At 41.2% G+C, this 20,274-nt stretch overlaps 1 protein-coding gene across 1 annotated transcript in view; it reads left to right on the forward strand.

Annotated features, from left to right (window-relative positions):
- The window catches only part of PLD5 (phospholipase D family member 5), a 441,162-nt gene that overhangs the window by 69,124 nt on the left and 351,764 nt on the right, over positions 1 to 20,274 (forward strand). The window lies entirely within an intron of this gene.

Genomic DNA, 20,274 nt, shown 5'->3' on the forward strand with positions numbered 1-20,274 from the left:
GGCGACGAAAATGATAGGAGGCTTGCGCCAGAAGACGTATGAGGAGAGACTGGAAGCCCTGAATATGTATACCCTAGAGGAAAGGAGAAATAGGGGAGATATGATTCAGACGTTCAAATACTTAAAGGGTATTAACGTAGAACAAAATCTTTTCCAGAGAAAGGAAAATGGTAAAACCAGAGGACATAATTTGAGGTTGAGGGGTGGTAGATTCAGGGGCAATGTTAGGAAATTCTATTTTACGGAGAGGGTGGTGGATGCCTGGAATGCGCTCCCGAGAGAGGTGGTGGAGAGTAAAACTGTGACTGAGTTCAAAGAAGCGTGGGATGAACACAGAAGATTTAGAATCAGAAAATAATATTAAATATTGAACTAAGGCCAGTTGCTGTGCAGACTTGCACGGTCTGTGTCTGTGTATGGCCGTTTGGTGGAGGATGGGCAGGGGAGGGCTTCAATGGCTGGGAGGGTGTAGATGGGCTGGAGTAAGTCTTAACAGAGATTTCGGCAGTTGGAACCCAAGCATAGTACCGGGTAAAGCTTTGGATTCTTGCCCAGAAATAGCTAAGAAGAAAAAATAAAAAATAAAAAATTTAAATTGAATCAGGTTGGGCAGACTGGATGGACCATTCGGGTCTTTATCTGCCGTCATCTACTATGTTACTATGTTACTAAATATTGGGCGGTTAGTGCCCCCTAAATAGGAGGTGGTAAGTGCTCCCATGTGCTTTTTTTATTTTAAGGTTCTGCCCATTAATGGGATAGTAGCACACAACCTGTAATCGTTGTGTTTTTTTTTCATGGATCAAGAAAGTTGAGTTTCGGGTTTCCCTGTATCAATCTGCTCTTGCTGCCTTCATCAAGGACTGTCTAGGTATACATACACAGAAGGAAGACATGGAAAATGTGGCAAGAGTGCCTAATTTGAGATTTTTGAACATTCCAGTAACCCACTTCTGAGCACCCCTGGAACTTTTTAAGATGGATCTAAAAGAGGTGCTTAAGTTTCCCATTGAATCCTTTATGATCACCAACTTGCTTTATGTATCTAAGGGTGCAAAAGTAATTAAGAGGGAGTCTATTATGGGGTGGGAGGGAGTGTATTTTTATTGTTACATGTTAAGTATTGATTATATGATAGATAAGGGTGGGGAGGGGGGAGATAAGAGAATATTATATGTATCATTGTTGATTATTAAGTGATATATTTATGGTTATTTGTATGGATATGTTATCACACTTATTATAAGTTTAAAAATGAATAAAGATTTAAAAAAAGAGGGAGTCTATGACTCGGTTAACTCTGTGGACAGTCTGGATTTGTCTAGATTTCTGGAATCTTTTCAGGACATTATAACTAAAAGGTCAACGTTGCTGGTTTCCTTTCAGACTGAGGAGCAAAAGATGCTAGTCTTGAAGCTTATTTTCCCAAGAAAAATGAGTTATTTTGTGGTCAAGCAATTATGATATTTCCAGGCTACACAGATGAGGGAAAAGCTTTCCCATAACTAAAACCAAAAATATTGGTTGTGGGGGGCCTCATTTTCCCTAAAGTTTTCAATTTAAATGCCTGGTAACACAGGGAAGCAAATCTGTGCTTTCGAATCCTGTTCAGCTAGAATCTTTTTGTTTGATAAATCCATAGTTCAGAGCACTATACTGTATATTGATGTGAGAATTTATTTAGATTGCAGGTTACTATTTTGGGTTAGATGAGTATATCCCAGGCCTGTATTTACTTGGACAATGTGAAACTATCTTGAGTCCGTAGATTTCTTGGCTGCTTTTTCTTCATGTGAACTAGAATGCTATAATGTGAGGTTTTCTTTATTTGCTGCAGATGAGGTTTTCTTTATTTGCTGCAGATTGGCGTTAACCCTGTTGGGAGTGGCTGGCCGTGGATTTAGGCGCGGCTCCCTCTCATGCCTTCTGGAGTCCTGGGGCTGTTGTGTGCCGTTCCTCCTGTGGCCTGCCTGCCCCTCCTTCTTTGGTGTTGGTCTCTTGCAGATGTCCTGTGGTGGTAGTGGAACTGACCGCATCAATGAATCAGCGGCCTTGCTGAGAGCTGTCTGTGGGGGTCTGCCACCATCAGGCAGCCTATTTATTTATTTTTATTATTTAAAAAATTTATATACCATCTAAAACTACTGGGCCAGGAGTGGGGGTGGGGTGGGGGTGGTAGATGAGACTGTGGAGACTGAATGGTATTTGTTTTATTATATCTTTCTTTAGTGGGGTGGCCTAATTTTGTTCTTTCTTTTGTTTGCTGCTTCTTTGTTTGTGCCTTGATGCTGTATTTTGTAATTTCTTTTGTCTTTATCATTTCTTTTCTTCATCTCTCTTTAGAAATTGATTTTTCTTTGATATGTAATATAATTTAGAATGAAAACAAAAACAAAAACTGTTGATACAGATGTTCTGGAGATAATTTATTAAACACTGACATATAAAACCATGAAAATTCTATTTAAAAAGTACAATGATAAAAAATACTGTGATAAAAATCCAACTGGATCCTACACGGTCCATGTTTCGGCGAACACGCCTTCCTCAGGGGTCCAATGGTTTGCAACCTCACATATAAAGAATTGGACTGAAAACAGTCTATTGTCTTTAAACATGTGAGCAAAGAACACCGCAGACAAGCTGAAGTAGTAAAAAAATGCTAAGTGTTTAATAAATTATCTCCAGAACATCTGTATCCACAGTTTTTGTTTTCATCGGTGGATTGTTTTCACTGTGGATCATTGGGTCTCCACATTTTTCTTTGTTGTGATATAATTTAGAATGTAAACCGCTGAGGTCTGTAATATGGTATATGCGGTATAACAAACGATAATAAACGTAACATAACATAAAGGTAGCAAAAAATGGTGTGCCTTGGGGCACGCTGAGTCATCTCACGTTAATTTTGCCATGTGTGCATGCTACCCACGTGCTAAAAAAATAAAATGTACTGTATTTTGTAGTGTAGGATGTGTGTCTGGGGATGGAGAGTGGGTGTGTTTTGTGCTAATCAGTTAGTCCAGCCACACTGCCATGCGCTAACTGATTAGTGCATGCTTAGCACCAATCTCTTAGGCACCGTTCAGTACAGTTGTCAATCAACCACTAGGCACCGTTTATAGACTTGTATCTACCTGTGCCTATCTCAACTTAGGCACTCGTAGGCATCATAATATTAGGTGCCAGTATACTATATTAGGCCAGGGTTTTCCTGACCTAATTTACCAGTGCCTAACACAGATGCCTACTTGCACCTAACTCATACTCTACCCCTAACCATGCCTACTTTTCAGATAATCGCGGGTAGGTGCCTTGGTGTAGGTGTCGGTAGGTGCCATGCTGAATTCCATGCACAATATTTTTAAATTAGCTTTTAATGGTGTCAGCCAAAGCATTTTCGGTTGGCCTAACCAATGTCAGCAAAGGCCTATGGGAGATGACATCATTCATGTCTGACCTTAGGGAATGTCATTGAAAACAGCCTTAGCCAGCCTAAATTAAATCAGTGCTTAAAGGTAACAAAGGAACTTGCAGTGAAGAGGTGCTAAGATTTGTTAATATCTGGGGCTTAAGATGGACAGCTTAAGATATACAATAAGTCCAGGTGCACAGATAGCTAAGATTAATCAGAAACCATTGTCAGAGGCATATTGGAAATTACATTTGACTCCAGTCTGTAAGGGACAGGTTCTCCCTCTATTCTTCTCCAGTCTCTTACACCTCACTCACCTTCCTTATCAATGAAACTAACAATTGTTTTAAACAGTTTACAAAAGATAGGAGTACTTAACTTCAATAGATTCTATTTTTTAGAATAAGACTCCAATCTATAAAAGCCCCCTCTCTACATCACCCCCCCCTCCCCCCACTCTTGCCTTCTCTGCAACATCTCTCTCCCTGGGACATCACCTCTCTCTTCTCTGTCCTTTGCTCTGGACTCTGTAAGGCAGCGAAACTGCCTTTTCTCTCTCCTTAATTGTAATGCTTAATTGTAATCTTTATGAATCTTGCTTTTCTGTAATATTATGCTTATTTCTGCACAATATATATATTCTTTATGCAAGCACTCTTAATGGTCTTTGTCAGTAATTTTACTTCCTACTGAATCTTCAACGAGGGTATCGAACCCGGGACCTGGCGGATTGTATGGCCGCTTCAACATTACCCCTCTAAATCTTACATTTGGGGGGGCTAAACCTTACAAATGATATTTCCAATTTGCCTGGGGGTATCTGGCAGACCGGCATATGCTGGAGCCCGTATGGGCACTTCTTCTTCCTTTGCTCCTTCTGCTTCTTGCTCATTGTCACACCGGGGTCACACCGATGTACCGGAGGACCACATCCAGTATGAATGGAGAATGGGTTATGTCTGTGGGTGTGGGTATGCTTGGGTATGTATGGGGGGGTGGTATGTTACCACTGCCTGGAATATGTCTGTTGAATTGTTTGGGGATTCTGTGAGGTTATTGCTTAACTGGATAGAGATGTTCGGCTTGCAGTACCAATATCTGCACATTTCCTTAGATATGTTCTTATGTGATGTTTTGTTCCATGATGCTTTTGTTCCTACATGCACTGAACGCATATTTACGGTAGTGTTGCTGATGTTTTTCCTGCTCGGTTATCTGTTGACATGGCTGTACCTTGTTTTTTCTTTTGGTTTGGTTTGCACTGTACGCAATTACTCTCTGTCTTAATAAACATGATATTACAAAAGAAAAAAAAAAAAACAACACACCACCAATCTAGCTAATTAAAAAATTTTGAATTTATTTATATATTTTTAACATTTCTATTCTGCTTAAACCTAAACAGATCACATGTTAAGCAAAATTGCATTGTCTTAGGCACGTTGAAAAACTTCCCTGTCTGTCCCAAACAGGCTCACATTCTAAACTAAAGTGCCTGAGGAAATAACAAAGATGAAAAATATTATACATATGTACATATTCAACAAAAAAATACAATAGAAATAAAGGAAATAAAACAGGAAGGTAAGAAATCAGAATGAGACTCAACAGAATGAAAAACAAACAAAAATAAACAAATAAATAAATAAAGTCCAGTCTTCATACCAGTCTGATGGAAGGCTGAATGAATGATTAGTGACAAAAACCAAGGCGGAGGAGCGGGAAAGAAAGACAAATCTCAATGCAGACCATCAGGACTCTCCAACATCGGTGTAAAATTGTGTGTAAAATTTGGCTAGGCGCCATTAGGCGCTGCCAATCTGGGCACCATTTCCGCCTACATTATGGGTGGCAGTAAGACTCATGCGTGAATCTGTTTTAATGGCCACATGCTAATTGCAAAATTAATATGTGGTCATTAATACCAAAAATAGGAATTTTGGCCATTTTACCTCTGCCGAAAAAGAGGCCTTGGTGTGCGGGAATGATCTGTGTAAAGATATGCTAAGGTCACTTTTTACTGTTTGGTAAAAGGGCCCCTAGGTGTTTTAAGGGAAGAAAGACTGAATTTGTTCCCAAAAATTTAAAATAGAACGTTATTTCCACAAAAGGTATAAAAAAGATCCAACTTGTCCGGTTTCTCCAATAAAGATCAGAATCTTCTAAGCTCCAACAGTTAAGATATTTAGGGGGAACTCATGAAATGGCGTTAAGCGCATTACCACATGCTCGCATGATAGCATCACAATCACATTAGCGCATGCTAAGCACTAAAGTTGGCCATAGTAATATACAGCAGCTGATGCAATTATGCACGCCAACACACTTCGGGCCGGATTCTCTAAGCCTTATAAACGGCCGCCGATCGCATGTCAGTCATATTACCGTGCCATTTAGTGAATCATGCCTCTGGAAAAATAGGCACTGGAAATGTGAGCAGAACGGCAGCTGAAGTCATTGCAGGACCTTGCTTCACGGCATTGGTTAGTTTGCAGAGAGAGATAAAAGAGCATAGAAGGGTGGTGGAGGGAGAGAAAGGGGCCAGGGTGATATGGACGGGTGGTGGGGTAGGGTGGTGGAGGATACTGGATGGAATTGGGTTGGAGGGAAAGAAAGGGGGTAGATGCTGATGGAAGGGGGGGAAGGGAGAGGAAAGAGTGAAATGCCAGACCATGGGGGTGTAGAAGAGGGAAGGGAAGGAGAGGAGAGAGATGCCAGACTATTGGAGGAGGGAAGGGAAGAAGATGGATGCCACACCAATGGAGGGGGAGGGAGGGAGAGATGGAAGGGAGAGGCAGACAATTTCTGGAAGAAGCATAAAAAGAGAGCAGATGCCATATGGAAGAGGCAGAGAGAGGGCAGACAGTGGATGGAAGGAAGAGAATGATGAAATTGAGGAAAGCAGAAACCAGACAACAAAGGTAGAAAAAAAATTATATTTGTTTTATTTATTTCTTTTTGCTTTAGGATAAAGTATTATTGTAGTGGTGTGATAATCGTTTATTAATAGAAAATGGAAACAAGGTGATCCTGTTTATTGGACTAATTTTAATACATTTTTTACTAATTCATAGACCATAATTCCTTTCCTCAGGTCAGGATAGAGATACTGTAACAGCAGTATAGTTTACTGACCTGAAGAAAAAGGTTTTAACCTCTGAAAGCTAAGTGAGAAATGTATTAGTCCAATAAAATGACGGGCACTAAATTTTCTTCTCGCCATGCCCCATGCCTCCTATCCATATGCAAAATATAAATTGGTGGGCTTCCCAAAGCCCTACCAGCTGAAGATCTCTTCCTCTAGGAAGGAAGGGGAGATTTGTTCAGAGATGTTTGGAGGTTGCATAAATGAAAAACTGTACACTGGCACTGGCATGGTAATCTTTGTTGCTTTGAATTTTAAAATAAAAGAAAATAAAGAAATAAAGTGGAAATAAAGAAGTAAATAAGAAAATGGGTAAATAAATAGGGTGGGGCAGGGGGCCCAGTGTACTTGTGTGCCTAGGGGCCCTCGACAAATTAATCCTGCCCTGTCAATACATTATGGTTAACCACAAAATTAAACTACACAAAACACACTGCATGCTTCTCAACATTCATTCCTACCAGAACATGCAAATGCAAATACTACTATGCAAATGCGGAACCAAAAACTAAAAGAACTAATATATATAAACAAAACCCTAAGATTCAAGACTCTGCATGCAGGACAACCCCAGAGAAAAGAAACAAATGCATTTCTTCCTGAACAGTGCAAAATACAGACAACAGATGTAAATTCTCAAAATTGACACAATTCAATCACTAAATTTAAAAGTAAAATCATTCCCCCTACCTTTGTTGTCTCCCTCCCTCCATATTGTGCATTACTTTCTGGCCTGCTCCCGCCCAGCCATTTTATGCCACCCCCCAGTGTTATCTTTGGGCCGGCTCCTTCTTCCTCACTGACGCAGTTCACAAAGCCGCGGGCAGCGGCTCCTCACGCACATCCCGCGCCTCATCTGGAAGCCTTCCCTCTGACATTGTGATGTCTGAGAGAAGGCTTCAGTTTCAGGCGCAGGACGCGCATAGGAGCTGCTGCCCGCGGCTTTGTGCACTGCAGCACTGAAGAAGAGGGAGCCGACCCAAAGATTACACTGCATCGATCGCACTGCGGATCAGCAATTGAAGAACACTGTCTCGGGCCCAATGCATGTGCCGGCCCTGTGGACCAGCACCCGTATACTTTGGAGGAAAGGCAAGAGAGAGAAGATATGATAAAGATATTTAAATACCCACATGGCATAAATACTCATCTCTTTCAATTGAAAGGAAACTAGAGTGAGAGGGCATGGAATGAAGTTAAGTGATAGGCTCAGGAATAATCTAAGAAAATACTTTACAGAAAGGGTAGTAGATGTGTGGAATAGTCTCCTGGTAGCAGTGGTGGCGACAAAGGCTGTGTCTGAATTCAAGAAAACTTGGGACAGGCACATGGGATCTCTTAGTGAAAGGAGGCGATAGTGGACGTTGCATATTGTCGCAACCCCCGGGCTCCTGAAACGCACAGTGAGCCTGGGCCACAGCAACCAATACTATTCCTAGCGCGTTCCCTTCAACTAGGGAATCCTTCAGGTACCCTAGGCATCAGCTAGGGTGAAAACAGCAAGAAAAATAACCACAGTGAAAGCAGGCAAGGAATTCACACACACAGAAAAGACCAAAAATGCAGATAGACTTTTTATTCCTGACCCTGGGTCAGGTTGTTCTGAGGTTCTTAGAAGACTGTAATATTTCCCAATACAGTAGTGCAAAAACCAAAACATGCAAAGTTGGGCCAACCTGGCCTCACTGGCTTCACAAACGTCAGAATGGCTCTTAATTTCAAAGTCAAAGGGAAAAGAAACACAAAATCAAAATTATGGCTGGACTTCAGTCTTTATAACTCAGTCCTCTTCACCAGCCTTAATAGGTAAAGGTAAGTTCATCAATGCTCTCTTTCCTGGGAAAGAGCAGTAACAAAAAAAATACAAAAAATACACACAGTTCTTGTAGCTTGGAAAAGAAACTTTTCATAAGTTCAAAGGTAAACTTCTAAAGCTAGGGAACTCTGGCACTGGCTAACTGCAGCTAAGGAACTTATACACATGGAGCTCTTCAGTGGCTAACGTTCCCTGCAGTAGCTTATCAGTAGCTAATGAGTCTCCAGTTGTGCAGAGAGGAGCGTAAGGAAAAGGCTCCGTAGTTAAATGTTCAAGCAGTTTAAGGCAATAACAATGTAACAGAATGCTTCAGAGATTAGCATTGAAAGTTAGACAATTCTGCTGTACACAAAAATAAACTCAGTCCCAAGACTTAAAAAAAAAAAAAAAAGGTAAGAAAAAGTATCAAAACACTTTCCACCTTTCAGCTTGTGTCTATGACTTCCAACCTCTCACTAGGCACATTGGGCATACTAATATCCATAGGTTCCCAGCCCTCCAACTGCTTCTCAATGGTGAGATCAGACTCCTCTGAAAGGTCCACCATCTCACACTCTTCTCCCAGCTCATTAGCATTCAGCCAGGGAGAGAAGTCATGCTGCCTCTCAGAATCCTGTTCCCAGCTTCTCTGCTCCTCTCCCTCTCTGGGTCTCAGCTGCCTCGTTTTAACAGGCTCCAAGCTGCCCCTCCCTACTCTGAAAAGGGGGAAGGGAGAAAGCTCCCTCTGCAGCTGTGTCTGCTTACGTGACAGCTTCCTGCTAGTTCGCTGGCTTTCTGGGAGCTGTAGTTTCCTGGCTCCTGTGGTCCTATGTGGGCTAACAGCAGACTTGCTAGGATAACCTGCCGCTAGCCTGGATTCTCCCTGACAGTCACTGTCTGGCTCATCAATGTCAGTGCAAGGGAGGTCAGCGGTTTCATACTCGGCAGTGCCAACCTGGTCAGCTCTCCTGCATAGGGGCTTACTGCTCTTCCTAGTTAAACCTGTGCCAAAGCAAGAAGGAGAGCTAGATTTGTCACAATATGGTCAGACTAGATGGACCATTTGGGCCTTTATCTGCCGTCATGTTTTCTATATTTCTAAAGCGGTGCCAACGGCTCACCGAGACCAGCAGCAGTATCGAGAGCTCCTCTCCAGCAGGGCACCTGATCACAGTTACACCCCTCCCCTGATCCAGCAGGGGTGAACACTTTAAAAGAAGCGGTGCCAACGGCTCACTGAGACCTGCAGCAGTATCGGGAGCCCCTCTCCAGCAGGGCACCTGGTCACAGTTACACCCCTCCCCCGATCCAGCAGGGGTGAACACTTTCAAAAGAAGCGGTGCCAACAGCTCACCGATGAAAAGGATTAGGTCCCAATTCCTGCCCCATACTTTCTCGGTCATTTGGAAGACAAGTGCACCCGGGGACATATTGTAGAGGCAAGAAATGATCTCCAAACATGTCCGCTTTATTGAATATTCTGTACCTCCTTTTATACATTTTACATGGGTAAGGGTCGTTAGCATATGACGTAAATGCAAACCATATGTGGACACAGATCACATGAAACTTTAAAGACATCAGCATTTTCCTCTATCTCTGGCTGGAGTCCAAAAGGTCAGAAAAAGCCTTAACCAGCAGAGCTTCTAATCTAAATCTGTCTGTAAATACGGCTTAACAAAACAATTGAATTCACTTCACAACATCTCTGTTCAAACATACATGTCCTTGTAGTATTTTCAAAGAAGGAAAGACAAACAGGGCCTGGCTTTACATCTTTAAACAACATATGCCTAAGGAAAATTACCAAAGTTCTGATACGTGTCCCTTCAATCCCCTCTTACGTCATGAAAATGACATCATAAATACACAGCATGAGCTGGAAGGGAGTGATACTCTAGATATGTCTCTCGAGGAGGGGTTTTTTAGGAGCTGTAATACGAATAACACAGTACATGAGCAGTCAAGACAAGAATGCAGATAATAATAGAGATTATAACAATAAAAAGGTCTTTTACCCAACCCTGCATTCAACTAAAGTGCTGATCCCAAGAATTAGATTAATCAGAGTTACATTTGAGCTCAGCAAAGAGGTCTGCTAATTTCTGAATGTCCATAGTAGGACCTATATTGTCAGAAAGAAAAGTACAACAGCTTAAAGTACTGAGGACAATTTTTCAGCTAGAATCATAGCTAGGGCCACATGATTTAACCATCTGAGAAGTGGAGCCTAATTGATCAGTAATACTTCTTGCAAGGCGTCCCTAGAATAGTTCACAAAGCGTTGCTGATTATGATAAATTTAACTAATCCGATCAACATTCTTATTAATAGTAATAAAGGGAATAAGGAACTCAAACCCAGCCTTAACCTGAGCTCGGGCCTTAAATTCATCTGGGACCCCTCTTGGGACCCCTATAGCATCTATGTATACATGCGATCAGATGTATATCGAGACAAATAAAAGGAAAAACCATGTGAATAGGAAGGATGCCGTTCAGAAAAATATGCAGGAGCATGGTAACTTTAGCTAAAGTGCACTGGCCTATCCACTGGCTGGGTAGCTTAACACTGAGCCAAAAGTCTCCATAAAGCCAGTAAATATCAAATCTGATGTAGCAACAATAGGGCATACCTATGAGCCAAGACAGAACAATAACCTGGGGGTAAATTACCTACAAAACTACTCTGTGTCAGATTAGAAACATGACATGTGTAATTACCCTTATAGGTGGTAACGGCAATATCAAGCTTTTGCTGTCCTGGCAGCAAAAGGTATTTAGAACACCACAGTGCACAAAGGGGATCGGTAAAATTAGAGGAGGTAGATAGATCCCATGAGAAAACTGATGGGTCAGATAGCTAGACCCACCCTTAAATCACATGTCCATAATGTACATACCTTCATCAGTAGGTCTAGGGTTGTCAATAGTAAGAGAAAGCTTAATAATTTGTGCAGGAACACTTTTCCTATAACAAGTGTCCAACCTTATGAAAGGTCATACAAGTAAGCAATGATTTACCATTTTGGTCCACCTTTTTCCAGAGTATTTTCTGGTTTATAAGCCCAGTCAGTATCAATATTCCACCCTACCGCTCCCCAGAATGCACACTTATCCCCCAATGTGAGTCAGTAACATATATATATATATATATATATGTCCTTAGTTTTAGGAATCTCTGAGGACCAATGGCACAGCCTTGGGAAATCAATTGATGAACAGTCCACAATGTCACAATACTCAAAGGAGAAGGTGGCAACTTGCACACTGCTGGAATTATACCATAAGGTAGTATACTGTCTGTCTTTCTGGATTCCAATTGAAGGACAGCCTTTGCGAGGGAGTAGTCCAGCTTAACGTGTGTTCGCAAAGAGATGCCGGGGGTGCTGTTTACAGCAGAAGTGTCATTTACAGATGGGTATGGGCAGAAAGTGTCGTGGACCCAAAACACATCATCCCTGTAGACCCAGTTAGAAATGATCCATACAGGGAGAAAAACTAGCAGCAGCGGTGCCAGTAAGAGAATGATAAAGTTGGTAGAATGCTGCAATGAGATCATCATGTTGTTCCACTGGAGGAGGTGAAATCTGCGCAGGGAAGACTTGCTTCTGGGGTTTTAGGTTAACTCTCTTCAAGTGACTTGCGTGGATCCAAACAGGAAACTCCTCAGTGAGTGCAGAGGGCCTGGTCACAGCGATCACAGTAGTGGGAAGGCCAAAGGGGAAATCCGTCTGCTTCCGATCCTTGGAAAGCTTCTGGACAATCACTAGGCTGGAAAAAATGGGTAGGAATCTGTGGAGAGAAAGGAGAAGTGCAAGACACGTTTCTTTGAACAAGCCCTAATATTTCAATGAGCTTTTGGACGTATTCCTCCTGTATCAAGGGAAAATCTACCCATGGGGCGGGGAAAAGTCATCCTGTGAGAACCTCAAAGGGAGAGCAGCCAGATGTCTGTGCATACAGAAAGAGATACTTGAAAAGAGATGCTTGAAAAGCATTCCAAATATCATTCAGCAGCTGTACTCCAATGTGATCCAAATAAGAGATAGAAAACAAGAGAAACCATGTTGCCTGTACTGAATGTGGCAACATGTAACAATACCAATTCATTTACTTGATATAGCTATGGCAAAAGAGAGACAATACTCAGTTACTTAAGGTTCTTAATTGAACAATCCAAAAGGATATGTTTTTGCGTGCTGCATATAACTTATTATGCACTTCAGAGAGACCATACTGATGTACTGAATGTATTCAGAAATGTATATTGAATGGATCATATATAGGGAACACCACGAAATAAACGCTGTATAAAGTAAAACTTTTTCTTAAACATATAACCCCTAACTAAACTATATTCAGAATATAAAAGCTATAAGTAAAAGAACATTGCGCAGTTAGGCTAGTAAGAAGTGGAAAAAGAGCTCTAGAAATGGCCAATATTATGTATCCTGGGGTACCCACTAAACTAAAACAAGTAGACATGACACAAACAAAACATAAAGTTTTAAGCGTGGAGCTATTACTCCATCTGTCAAGTGTGCAGGGCTGAATTTAACTCTGCAAATAAACACATTGATATAAAAAAAACCAAAACAACAAATAATGTATATCATAACCATCTCATATTTGGAAAAAGGCATAAAGCTAATGTCTCTTTGGAGCGTCTCTATCTCTGCAGTGATAAAGAGGACCCATTGGAAAACATTAGAAATATCTGTGCCAAAACTGATCTGGGATGGCTATGTATAAATCCTGACAAAACATTTTAAATTAGCAACATCCTAATTTCAGCTAAAACAATAGAAAGGAATTGTATTTTCCAAATTATTTTCAATTCACAACCGTGCCAGCTGTAATTATCGAACTATATATCTCTGTATCAAGGAGCAAAATGTCAAGAATGAAAATATCACTAGCAAGAAGTTAAAATGTCGAGCGAGCACTACGATAACCAATACCATGATATTGGGCAATGAATAAGGGAGAGCTAGCAGCTGGTATCCAGGGTTTCCCCTCTTTGCCCCAAAGTCCGTCCAAAAGGGCGGCTTTGGGCACCTGCCAAACGCCAGGCATCAAGTTCAGAGGGGGGTAACAAAGGACTGAAGCTGTGAAAAAAGAGAGGAAGAGAATCCTGTTCACCCGTGAGACCCAGGAGCCCATTTAAAAGAAGGGCTTGTACATCGTGAAGAGTGTGAAGGGTAATGGGGTGACCAAGGGTCAGAGGAGTAACCATCTCTACCACCATAGCACATGCAGCCAGGGAACTTGAACAGGAGTGACTATAAAAAAAGGCAACAGAGCGTAACTTACCACCATGTTCTCCCTTCATGGTGTTACAATGGTCCCAAACAAAGAGATAAAACATGTGGGCATAAGCAGGAAAACCCAGACTTGAGCTAGAAACCAAAGCACATCTTAAATGTCCAACATTTCATAAGTCCATCTGATAAGAGCAGTCATTTCAGAAACCAGGGTCTATCTCAAAATCTGGTCATAGAAGGAACAAGCAGAGATCCATTGGCGGCAGTGACCAATCATAGCAAGAAAAATAAGCATGTCTTTCTTGGTAGCTGGGCGGGGCAGACCCAGAACAGCAGCAATGCAGAAAGTGCAGATTTTCCTCTGACCATGAGACAGGACAAAACCCAGGTATTTCATGTCAGATTTACAGACAACCATTATAAAAGGTGCAAACTATCAGCCTGACAGGTCTCCTGAATTATGGAACACAAAAAGATGTACAAAATAAGGATAGGACCATGAGGGGCAGTGCATGACTGTAGAATAGCCCGAAGGACAATGGAGTCAACATAGCCCTGGGGCATTCCACTCTAGGTATACTGTTGCTTAAAGGTGAAGGCAAAAAAAAAGCTGAAAAGCCTCACCAACAGGGACAAAAATAAAACATTCTTTAGGACAATGACAGAAAAAAAAACATTGGCTGCCGGTGGAATGGGGGAGAGGAAGAAACATAAGAAAACAGCCCTAAAATCTAGGACGAAACGGGGAATGCCATCAGCTTTGACAACAAGAGCGATGGGCGTATTGTAAGAAGAGATGGTGGTTTTGATAATGCCGGAGAAAAGATAAGTGATAAGCAGTGGAATCACACCGTACTGCTTAGTAACTTCAAAGAAACACTATAGGGGGGTCAGTGTAAGCCCAAACTAAGAAGTCTGGGGGAAGGGGCAAAAGCATTCATGCACAGACCCTGATAATGAAAGCAAAGAACAGATTAGCTTTGCTCTGCACAAGAAAGAAAGCCTCTAAAACGGAATTTTTTCTTTTTTCTTGTTTCTTTTTTTTTTATGATCCAGCACAGAACACAAAGGAAGCAGCCATAGAAGAAACGCACAAAATTAGTCAGGATCAAAAGGAAGACAAGAAATAGTGCTTGTGTACAAACTACAAGGGAAAGATCTTAGACTGATTCAAACAGCGCTTGCAATTCATTCCACATAACAGCACGTCCTACCTCAGTATTAAACATTGGTGACACAGAAAGATGTGAGCTGAAGGAAAAAATGTCATACACACACAGCCGTACAAGTCTCATTTGTCTAGGAGAATCCTAAGTGCCTTTATGACTCATTACAAAACCAATATAACAATGCAAAAATATTTGCTTATCTTACCTTATAAGCGAGGTACAGTAATAAGAGACAATAAAATCTTATACTCTATAAAAGTTTTAACCTTACAAATGACAGAGTGGGCAGGGGGGTTCTATAAATAATTTCATTCTTCCCTGAAAGAATGGCAGCTGCTTATATTCACGAGGGGCGCTTACCGAAAGTACCCCAAGATTTTTCCCCAAAAAAACTCCATAATAGAACCCAAAGCTTGAACTTAAAATAAAGGGTGGGTACAGGTCACCACTACCTAGTGAGTATTAAAGAACAGAAAAAATTCAGAAATACTCACAAAATATTGGTGATATCATCTGCCCATCGCAGACATGCCCCCAACTGAAAAGGATTAGGTCCCAATTCCTGCCCCATACTTTCTCTGTCATTTGGAAGACAGGTGCACCCGGGGACATATTGTAGAGGCAAGAAATGATCTCCAAACATGTCCGCTTTATTGAATATTCTGTACCTCCTTTTATACATTTTACATGGGTAAGGGTCGTCAGCATATGACGTAAATGCAAACCATATGTGGACACAGATCACATGAAACTTTAAAAACATCAGCATTTTCCTCTATCTCTGGCTGGAGTCCAAAAGGTCAGAAAAAGCCTTAACCAGCAGAGCTTCTAATCTAAATCTGTCTGTAAATACGGTTTAACAAAACAATTGAATTCACTTCACAACATCTCTGTTCAAACATACATGTCCTTGTAGTATTTTCAAAGAAGGAAAGACAAACAGGGCCTGGCTTTACATCTTTAAACAACATATGCCTAAGGAAAATTACCAAAGTTCTGATACGTGTCCCTTCAACCGAGACCAGCAGCAGTATCGGGAGCCCCTCTCCAGCAGGGCACCTGGTCACAGTTACACCCCTCCCCCGATCCAGCAGGGGAGAATACTTTAAATATATATTTTTATTTCTCTTGATACTTATTTTTTATCTCTATTTTTTATTTATTTTACTTATTTATTTTTAATTCTATCTTTAATTTATTTATTCATTACTTGGTGAAATATTCATTTCTATATCTATCTCTGTCTTTATATTTTATCTTTATTTTTCATAAATTGTCTCTTCAGGTACTTTAGTTAGATTGTGAGCCTTTGGGACAGTTAGGGAATTTCCAAGTACCTATCTTATTTATTTTTATTTATTGTATCTTTTAATGCATTCATTTTTTTAAACCGCTTAGAAACTTCATGGTTATTAGCGGTATATAAGAATTAAATTAAATTAAATAAGGAATAAAGTGCTGTTTTGCTGGCTTGATTCCAAATTGTTAAGACAGAAGAAATGAAAGTATGCTGTTTCAATATACAGTATATTGTCTCTTTTGTGTTTCGGAGAAAATTATCACATCCAGAGGAATCGGATGGACCCAAGGTACTTTTACACTAATCTAGTGGGTTTCAGACTTTGCATTCCTCCAGTAAAGTAAAGATCTCAATATATTTAAACTTTGGGAAACCTAAACCTCCTTTCATAACCGATTCTAACTCTTTTCCTTCTCCATATTAATTTAATCATATGTTTCTTTAATTCAGAATGGAAATAAGATAGCATCTTAATAGGAAGCTGAGCGAACAAGAATAATAATCAAGGAAGAACTGGCAATTTGTTAATACTAATTAACCAAGAAATAATTTTATCTGCATAATTACCCAAATCGTTTTGATTTTTGAAGGGAGCAACCCATAATGTAGATAAAATAAGTTCTCTCTTATTTGATATTCAAACTTCCAAATACTTAAACTGTGTATCAAGCTTGAAACCTAATGTATTTTGAGATAAAAGTTGATGATTAGCAGCATCAGTATAACTAATGAAGATTTTGAAAAATGTACTGATTATCCTCACATTGAACCAAATTGTTCAGTCAAGCATATTATACTGTAGAAGGAAGAAATTCTCTAAAATGAGTAAGAAAAATTAAAGTATCATCTGCATATAAGGAAAACAAATGTTCCTTTTTATAAATCACTACCCCATTAAAAGTGGTACAGTAAAGGGGTTTGGGGGGATAGAACGCCTCAGTTTTTGTTTTGGCAGGGCCACCAGCACTTCTCCTTCCCCCTCAGTGAAGAGAGGGGTCTCTTCAAATCTTTGCTGGCAGCAAACAGGATCTTCTATCCGCTGCTTGCACCGGCCTCATCCTTCCCTCTGATCATTTCCTGTTTATGGGACCAGGAAGGGATGTCAGAGTAAAGCCTCAGCGGGTGCGAGCAGTGGGTAGGAGCAGTGGGTAGGAGAGCATGCTTGCTGCTGGCGAAGAAGTGAAGAAGTATAGGGTAGGATAACCAGATGTCCGGATTTCCTCGGACATGTCCTCCTTTTCAAGGACATATACGGGGATCCGGATGGCTTTTCAAAACCCAACACTTTGTCCGGGTTTTGAAAAGCTTCCCTCAGAATTGCGTTGTGAAGTGGCATCCGCTCATGCGCAGACTCAACGCGGTGACATCTTTGCATCACGTCCGCACATGCACGGATGACATCTGGGGGTCAGGGCTGGGGCGGAATGGGGCTGAACTGGGCGGGCCTGGGGTTGTGGCCATGGATCTGGATTTTCCTTCGGGAAAATCTGGTAACCTTAGCATAGGGGGCAGGTACGTGGTGATACCAAGGTGGTGGGGAAGAGTGCATCTGAGGGCACATAGTACGGCGATGCTGAGCTCCTCCACTCCAGGCACAAATGTCCCTCACTAAGCCTATGAATATTTATACACTGTCTTAATGCAGCAGCTAATGGCTCTTGCAAAAAGGAGAGGTGACAGTGGACTTGTCTCGTGCCATGGTACAAGCAGAAATTTGCTGAGTGTCATCCATTGACTAGAACTGAAGGCCACTTAAATAAAGCCATTCAGTTTTATCAAAGGCTTATTCAGCATCTAAAGATAATACTGCAGCTGGAACATCTGTAGTTTGTACATAATGCATCAAGCCAATCAATCTTCTGACATTGTCAGAGCCATATCTAACAATTTGGTCAGGATGTATTAGAAGGCGAATCTATTTTTTCTACATGAACACATAAGACTTTTGTAAATATTTTATAATCAGTACTGAGTAAAGATATAGGTCTATAATTATAACACAACAGAATTTCCTCCCTCTTTTGGTATAATACCTGCAGTTATAGATGCCTCGTAAAAGGATTGTGATAGTATCCCTTTTATTAAAATATTGTTAAATACTTCAGTACATTGTCCGATAAAATTCTGCCAGACGAGTCTGGATCATTGGTCTTATTTCAATTTGCCTTTCTGACAGCATCTTGTAACTCTAGAAGTGTAAAGGGTCTATCAAGAAATGTTTTAATTTCCTCAGATAGAGTAGGCAAATTAAGAGAATCTAATCAATGAGAAATCACATCAATAGATACATTGTTTATTGGAAGCTTTTATACCACTACTAATGACTCAATTCAGAGTGGTTTACAGAGGTGTTACAATACAAAGTTAGCGTTTTCTGAGATGGTTTTCTTTTTTTTTAAAAAAAAATCTTTATTCATTTTTAAAACTTTCAACAAGTGTAACATAAGATACAATCATTTTATACTTTAACATCACTTAATATTCCATCAAAATATAACTCACATCAAATATCCCCCCTCCCTTATATCCAACAATTGTACTTAAGCATAATAAATCAGAAAATATTCCCTCTCCCCCTCCCCACCCTGGACGTGTATGAACAAAGGGAAAAAGTAGTATTTATTCTGTACAATATTTTGTTAATGGTTCCCAAACATCTCTAAATTTCTTAAAATACCCCTGCTGTATGGCTATTACCCGTTCCATTTTAAAGATCTGGCATAACAAATTCCACCAAAAATTATAATTCAGCCAATCCCAATTTTTCCAGTTTTTCATAATTTGCTGTATGGCAACCCCTGTCATGATGAGCAAAAACAGACACATTTATACCATAATCAATCATCCTAGTATATACACATATAATACTAATAACGTGTACTATGTTCATACTAAATCCTACTTATTTGCACACCTAATACATGTATCATGTTCCGTGTTCATCTTAGATTTACATACATCCTGATAATTTTAGTTATCTGTACTTATGTCATATCCTCAGTGATTCTGGGTATCTTTACTATGTTCACCCTATCATGTTCCTAGTGAGGACTAGCAAGCTATCTCCTCTCAAAATTAGATGACTATAATGAGGAATAAAAACTGGCAAATTGTTCAGCCATTTGTTCATAGTTATATAAGACTAGTCTTTAAGCCTGTTACATTAACGGGTGCTAGAACATATGTGTGTGTGTCTGTCTTTATTTCTTTCTCTCTCTCTCCTTAGCCGCTTTTTTTCTTTCTGCCTTTCTTTTTCCTTGGCTGTCCATCACCACCCCTTGCCTGCTCCCCCTGTCCATTTTCCCTTCCTTTTACCTCCTCTGTGTCCACCACCACCCCTTCACTGCTCTCCTTATGCAGCAGCAGCCCTTCTCCCTTTGTTTTACCTCCCCACTGTCCAGCAGCACCTCTTTCCTTCTCCCCCTGTCCAACATTAGTCCTCCATTCCTTTTCTTCAACCCCCTGTCCATCAGCATCTCTTTCGTTCTCCCCCTGTCCAACGGGTGCTAGAGTAGATGACTGGGTTTTTTTTCCTTTCTCTCTCTGTGCTTGGATGCTGTCTGTCTGTCTGTCATTCTTTCTGTCTGTGTCTCTGTCTTGCGCCCTGACTGCCGGTATTTCTCCATTGTGCCATGCCTGCCTATCTCTCTGTGGCCCCCCTTCTCTTCCCCGGCATGATTGGTGTGCCCCCAGCACACCCTTCCCCCCAAAGCAGCCCCGTTTCCCAATGCCCCTGCCCCCTTTTGTGCCATGCCTGCCTGCTCCGTGGCCCCCTTCTGTTTCCCCCCTATGATTGCTGTCTGGCCCAGCAAACCCCTCACCCCAAAGCAGCCCCCTTTCCCTCTCCCCTTGTTGAGCCATGGCTGCCTGCTCTGTGATCCCCTCCCCATGATTGCTGTGTACCCCCAGCACACCCCTACTCCCAAAGTAGCCCCTTTCCCTCTCCCCCTGCTTGTCTGCCATGCCTGCCTGCTCCCTGTGCATCAGCATCAGCATTTCCCTCCCCCTCACCTGTTCCTTCGTAGCAGCATGGAGATAAAACGGCTCCCTTAGTTCTTTGCTGGATTTTTTTTTTAAGTTTAAAGATGCCGACGCGGCTCCTCTCACGATCCGGCCTGCGTCGGAAGCCTTCTCTGACACAGGCCGGGATCGTGAGAGGAGCCACGGTGGCAGTTTTAAACTTT

Source organism: Geotrypetes seraphini, chromosome 3 (assembly GCF_902459505.1).
Source record: "Geotrypetes seraphini chromosome 3, aGeoSer1.1, whole genome shotgun sequence".
Classification (NCBI taxonomy): domain Eukaryota; kingdom Metazoa; phylum Chordata; class Amphibia; order Gymnophiona; family Dermophiidae; genus Geotrypetes; species Geotrypetes seraphini.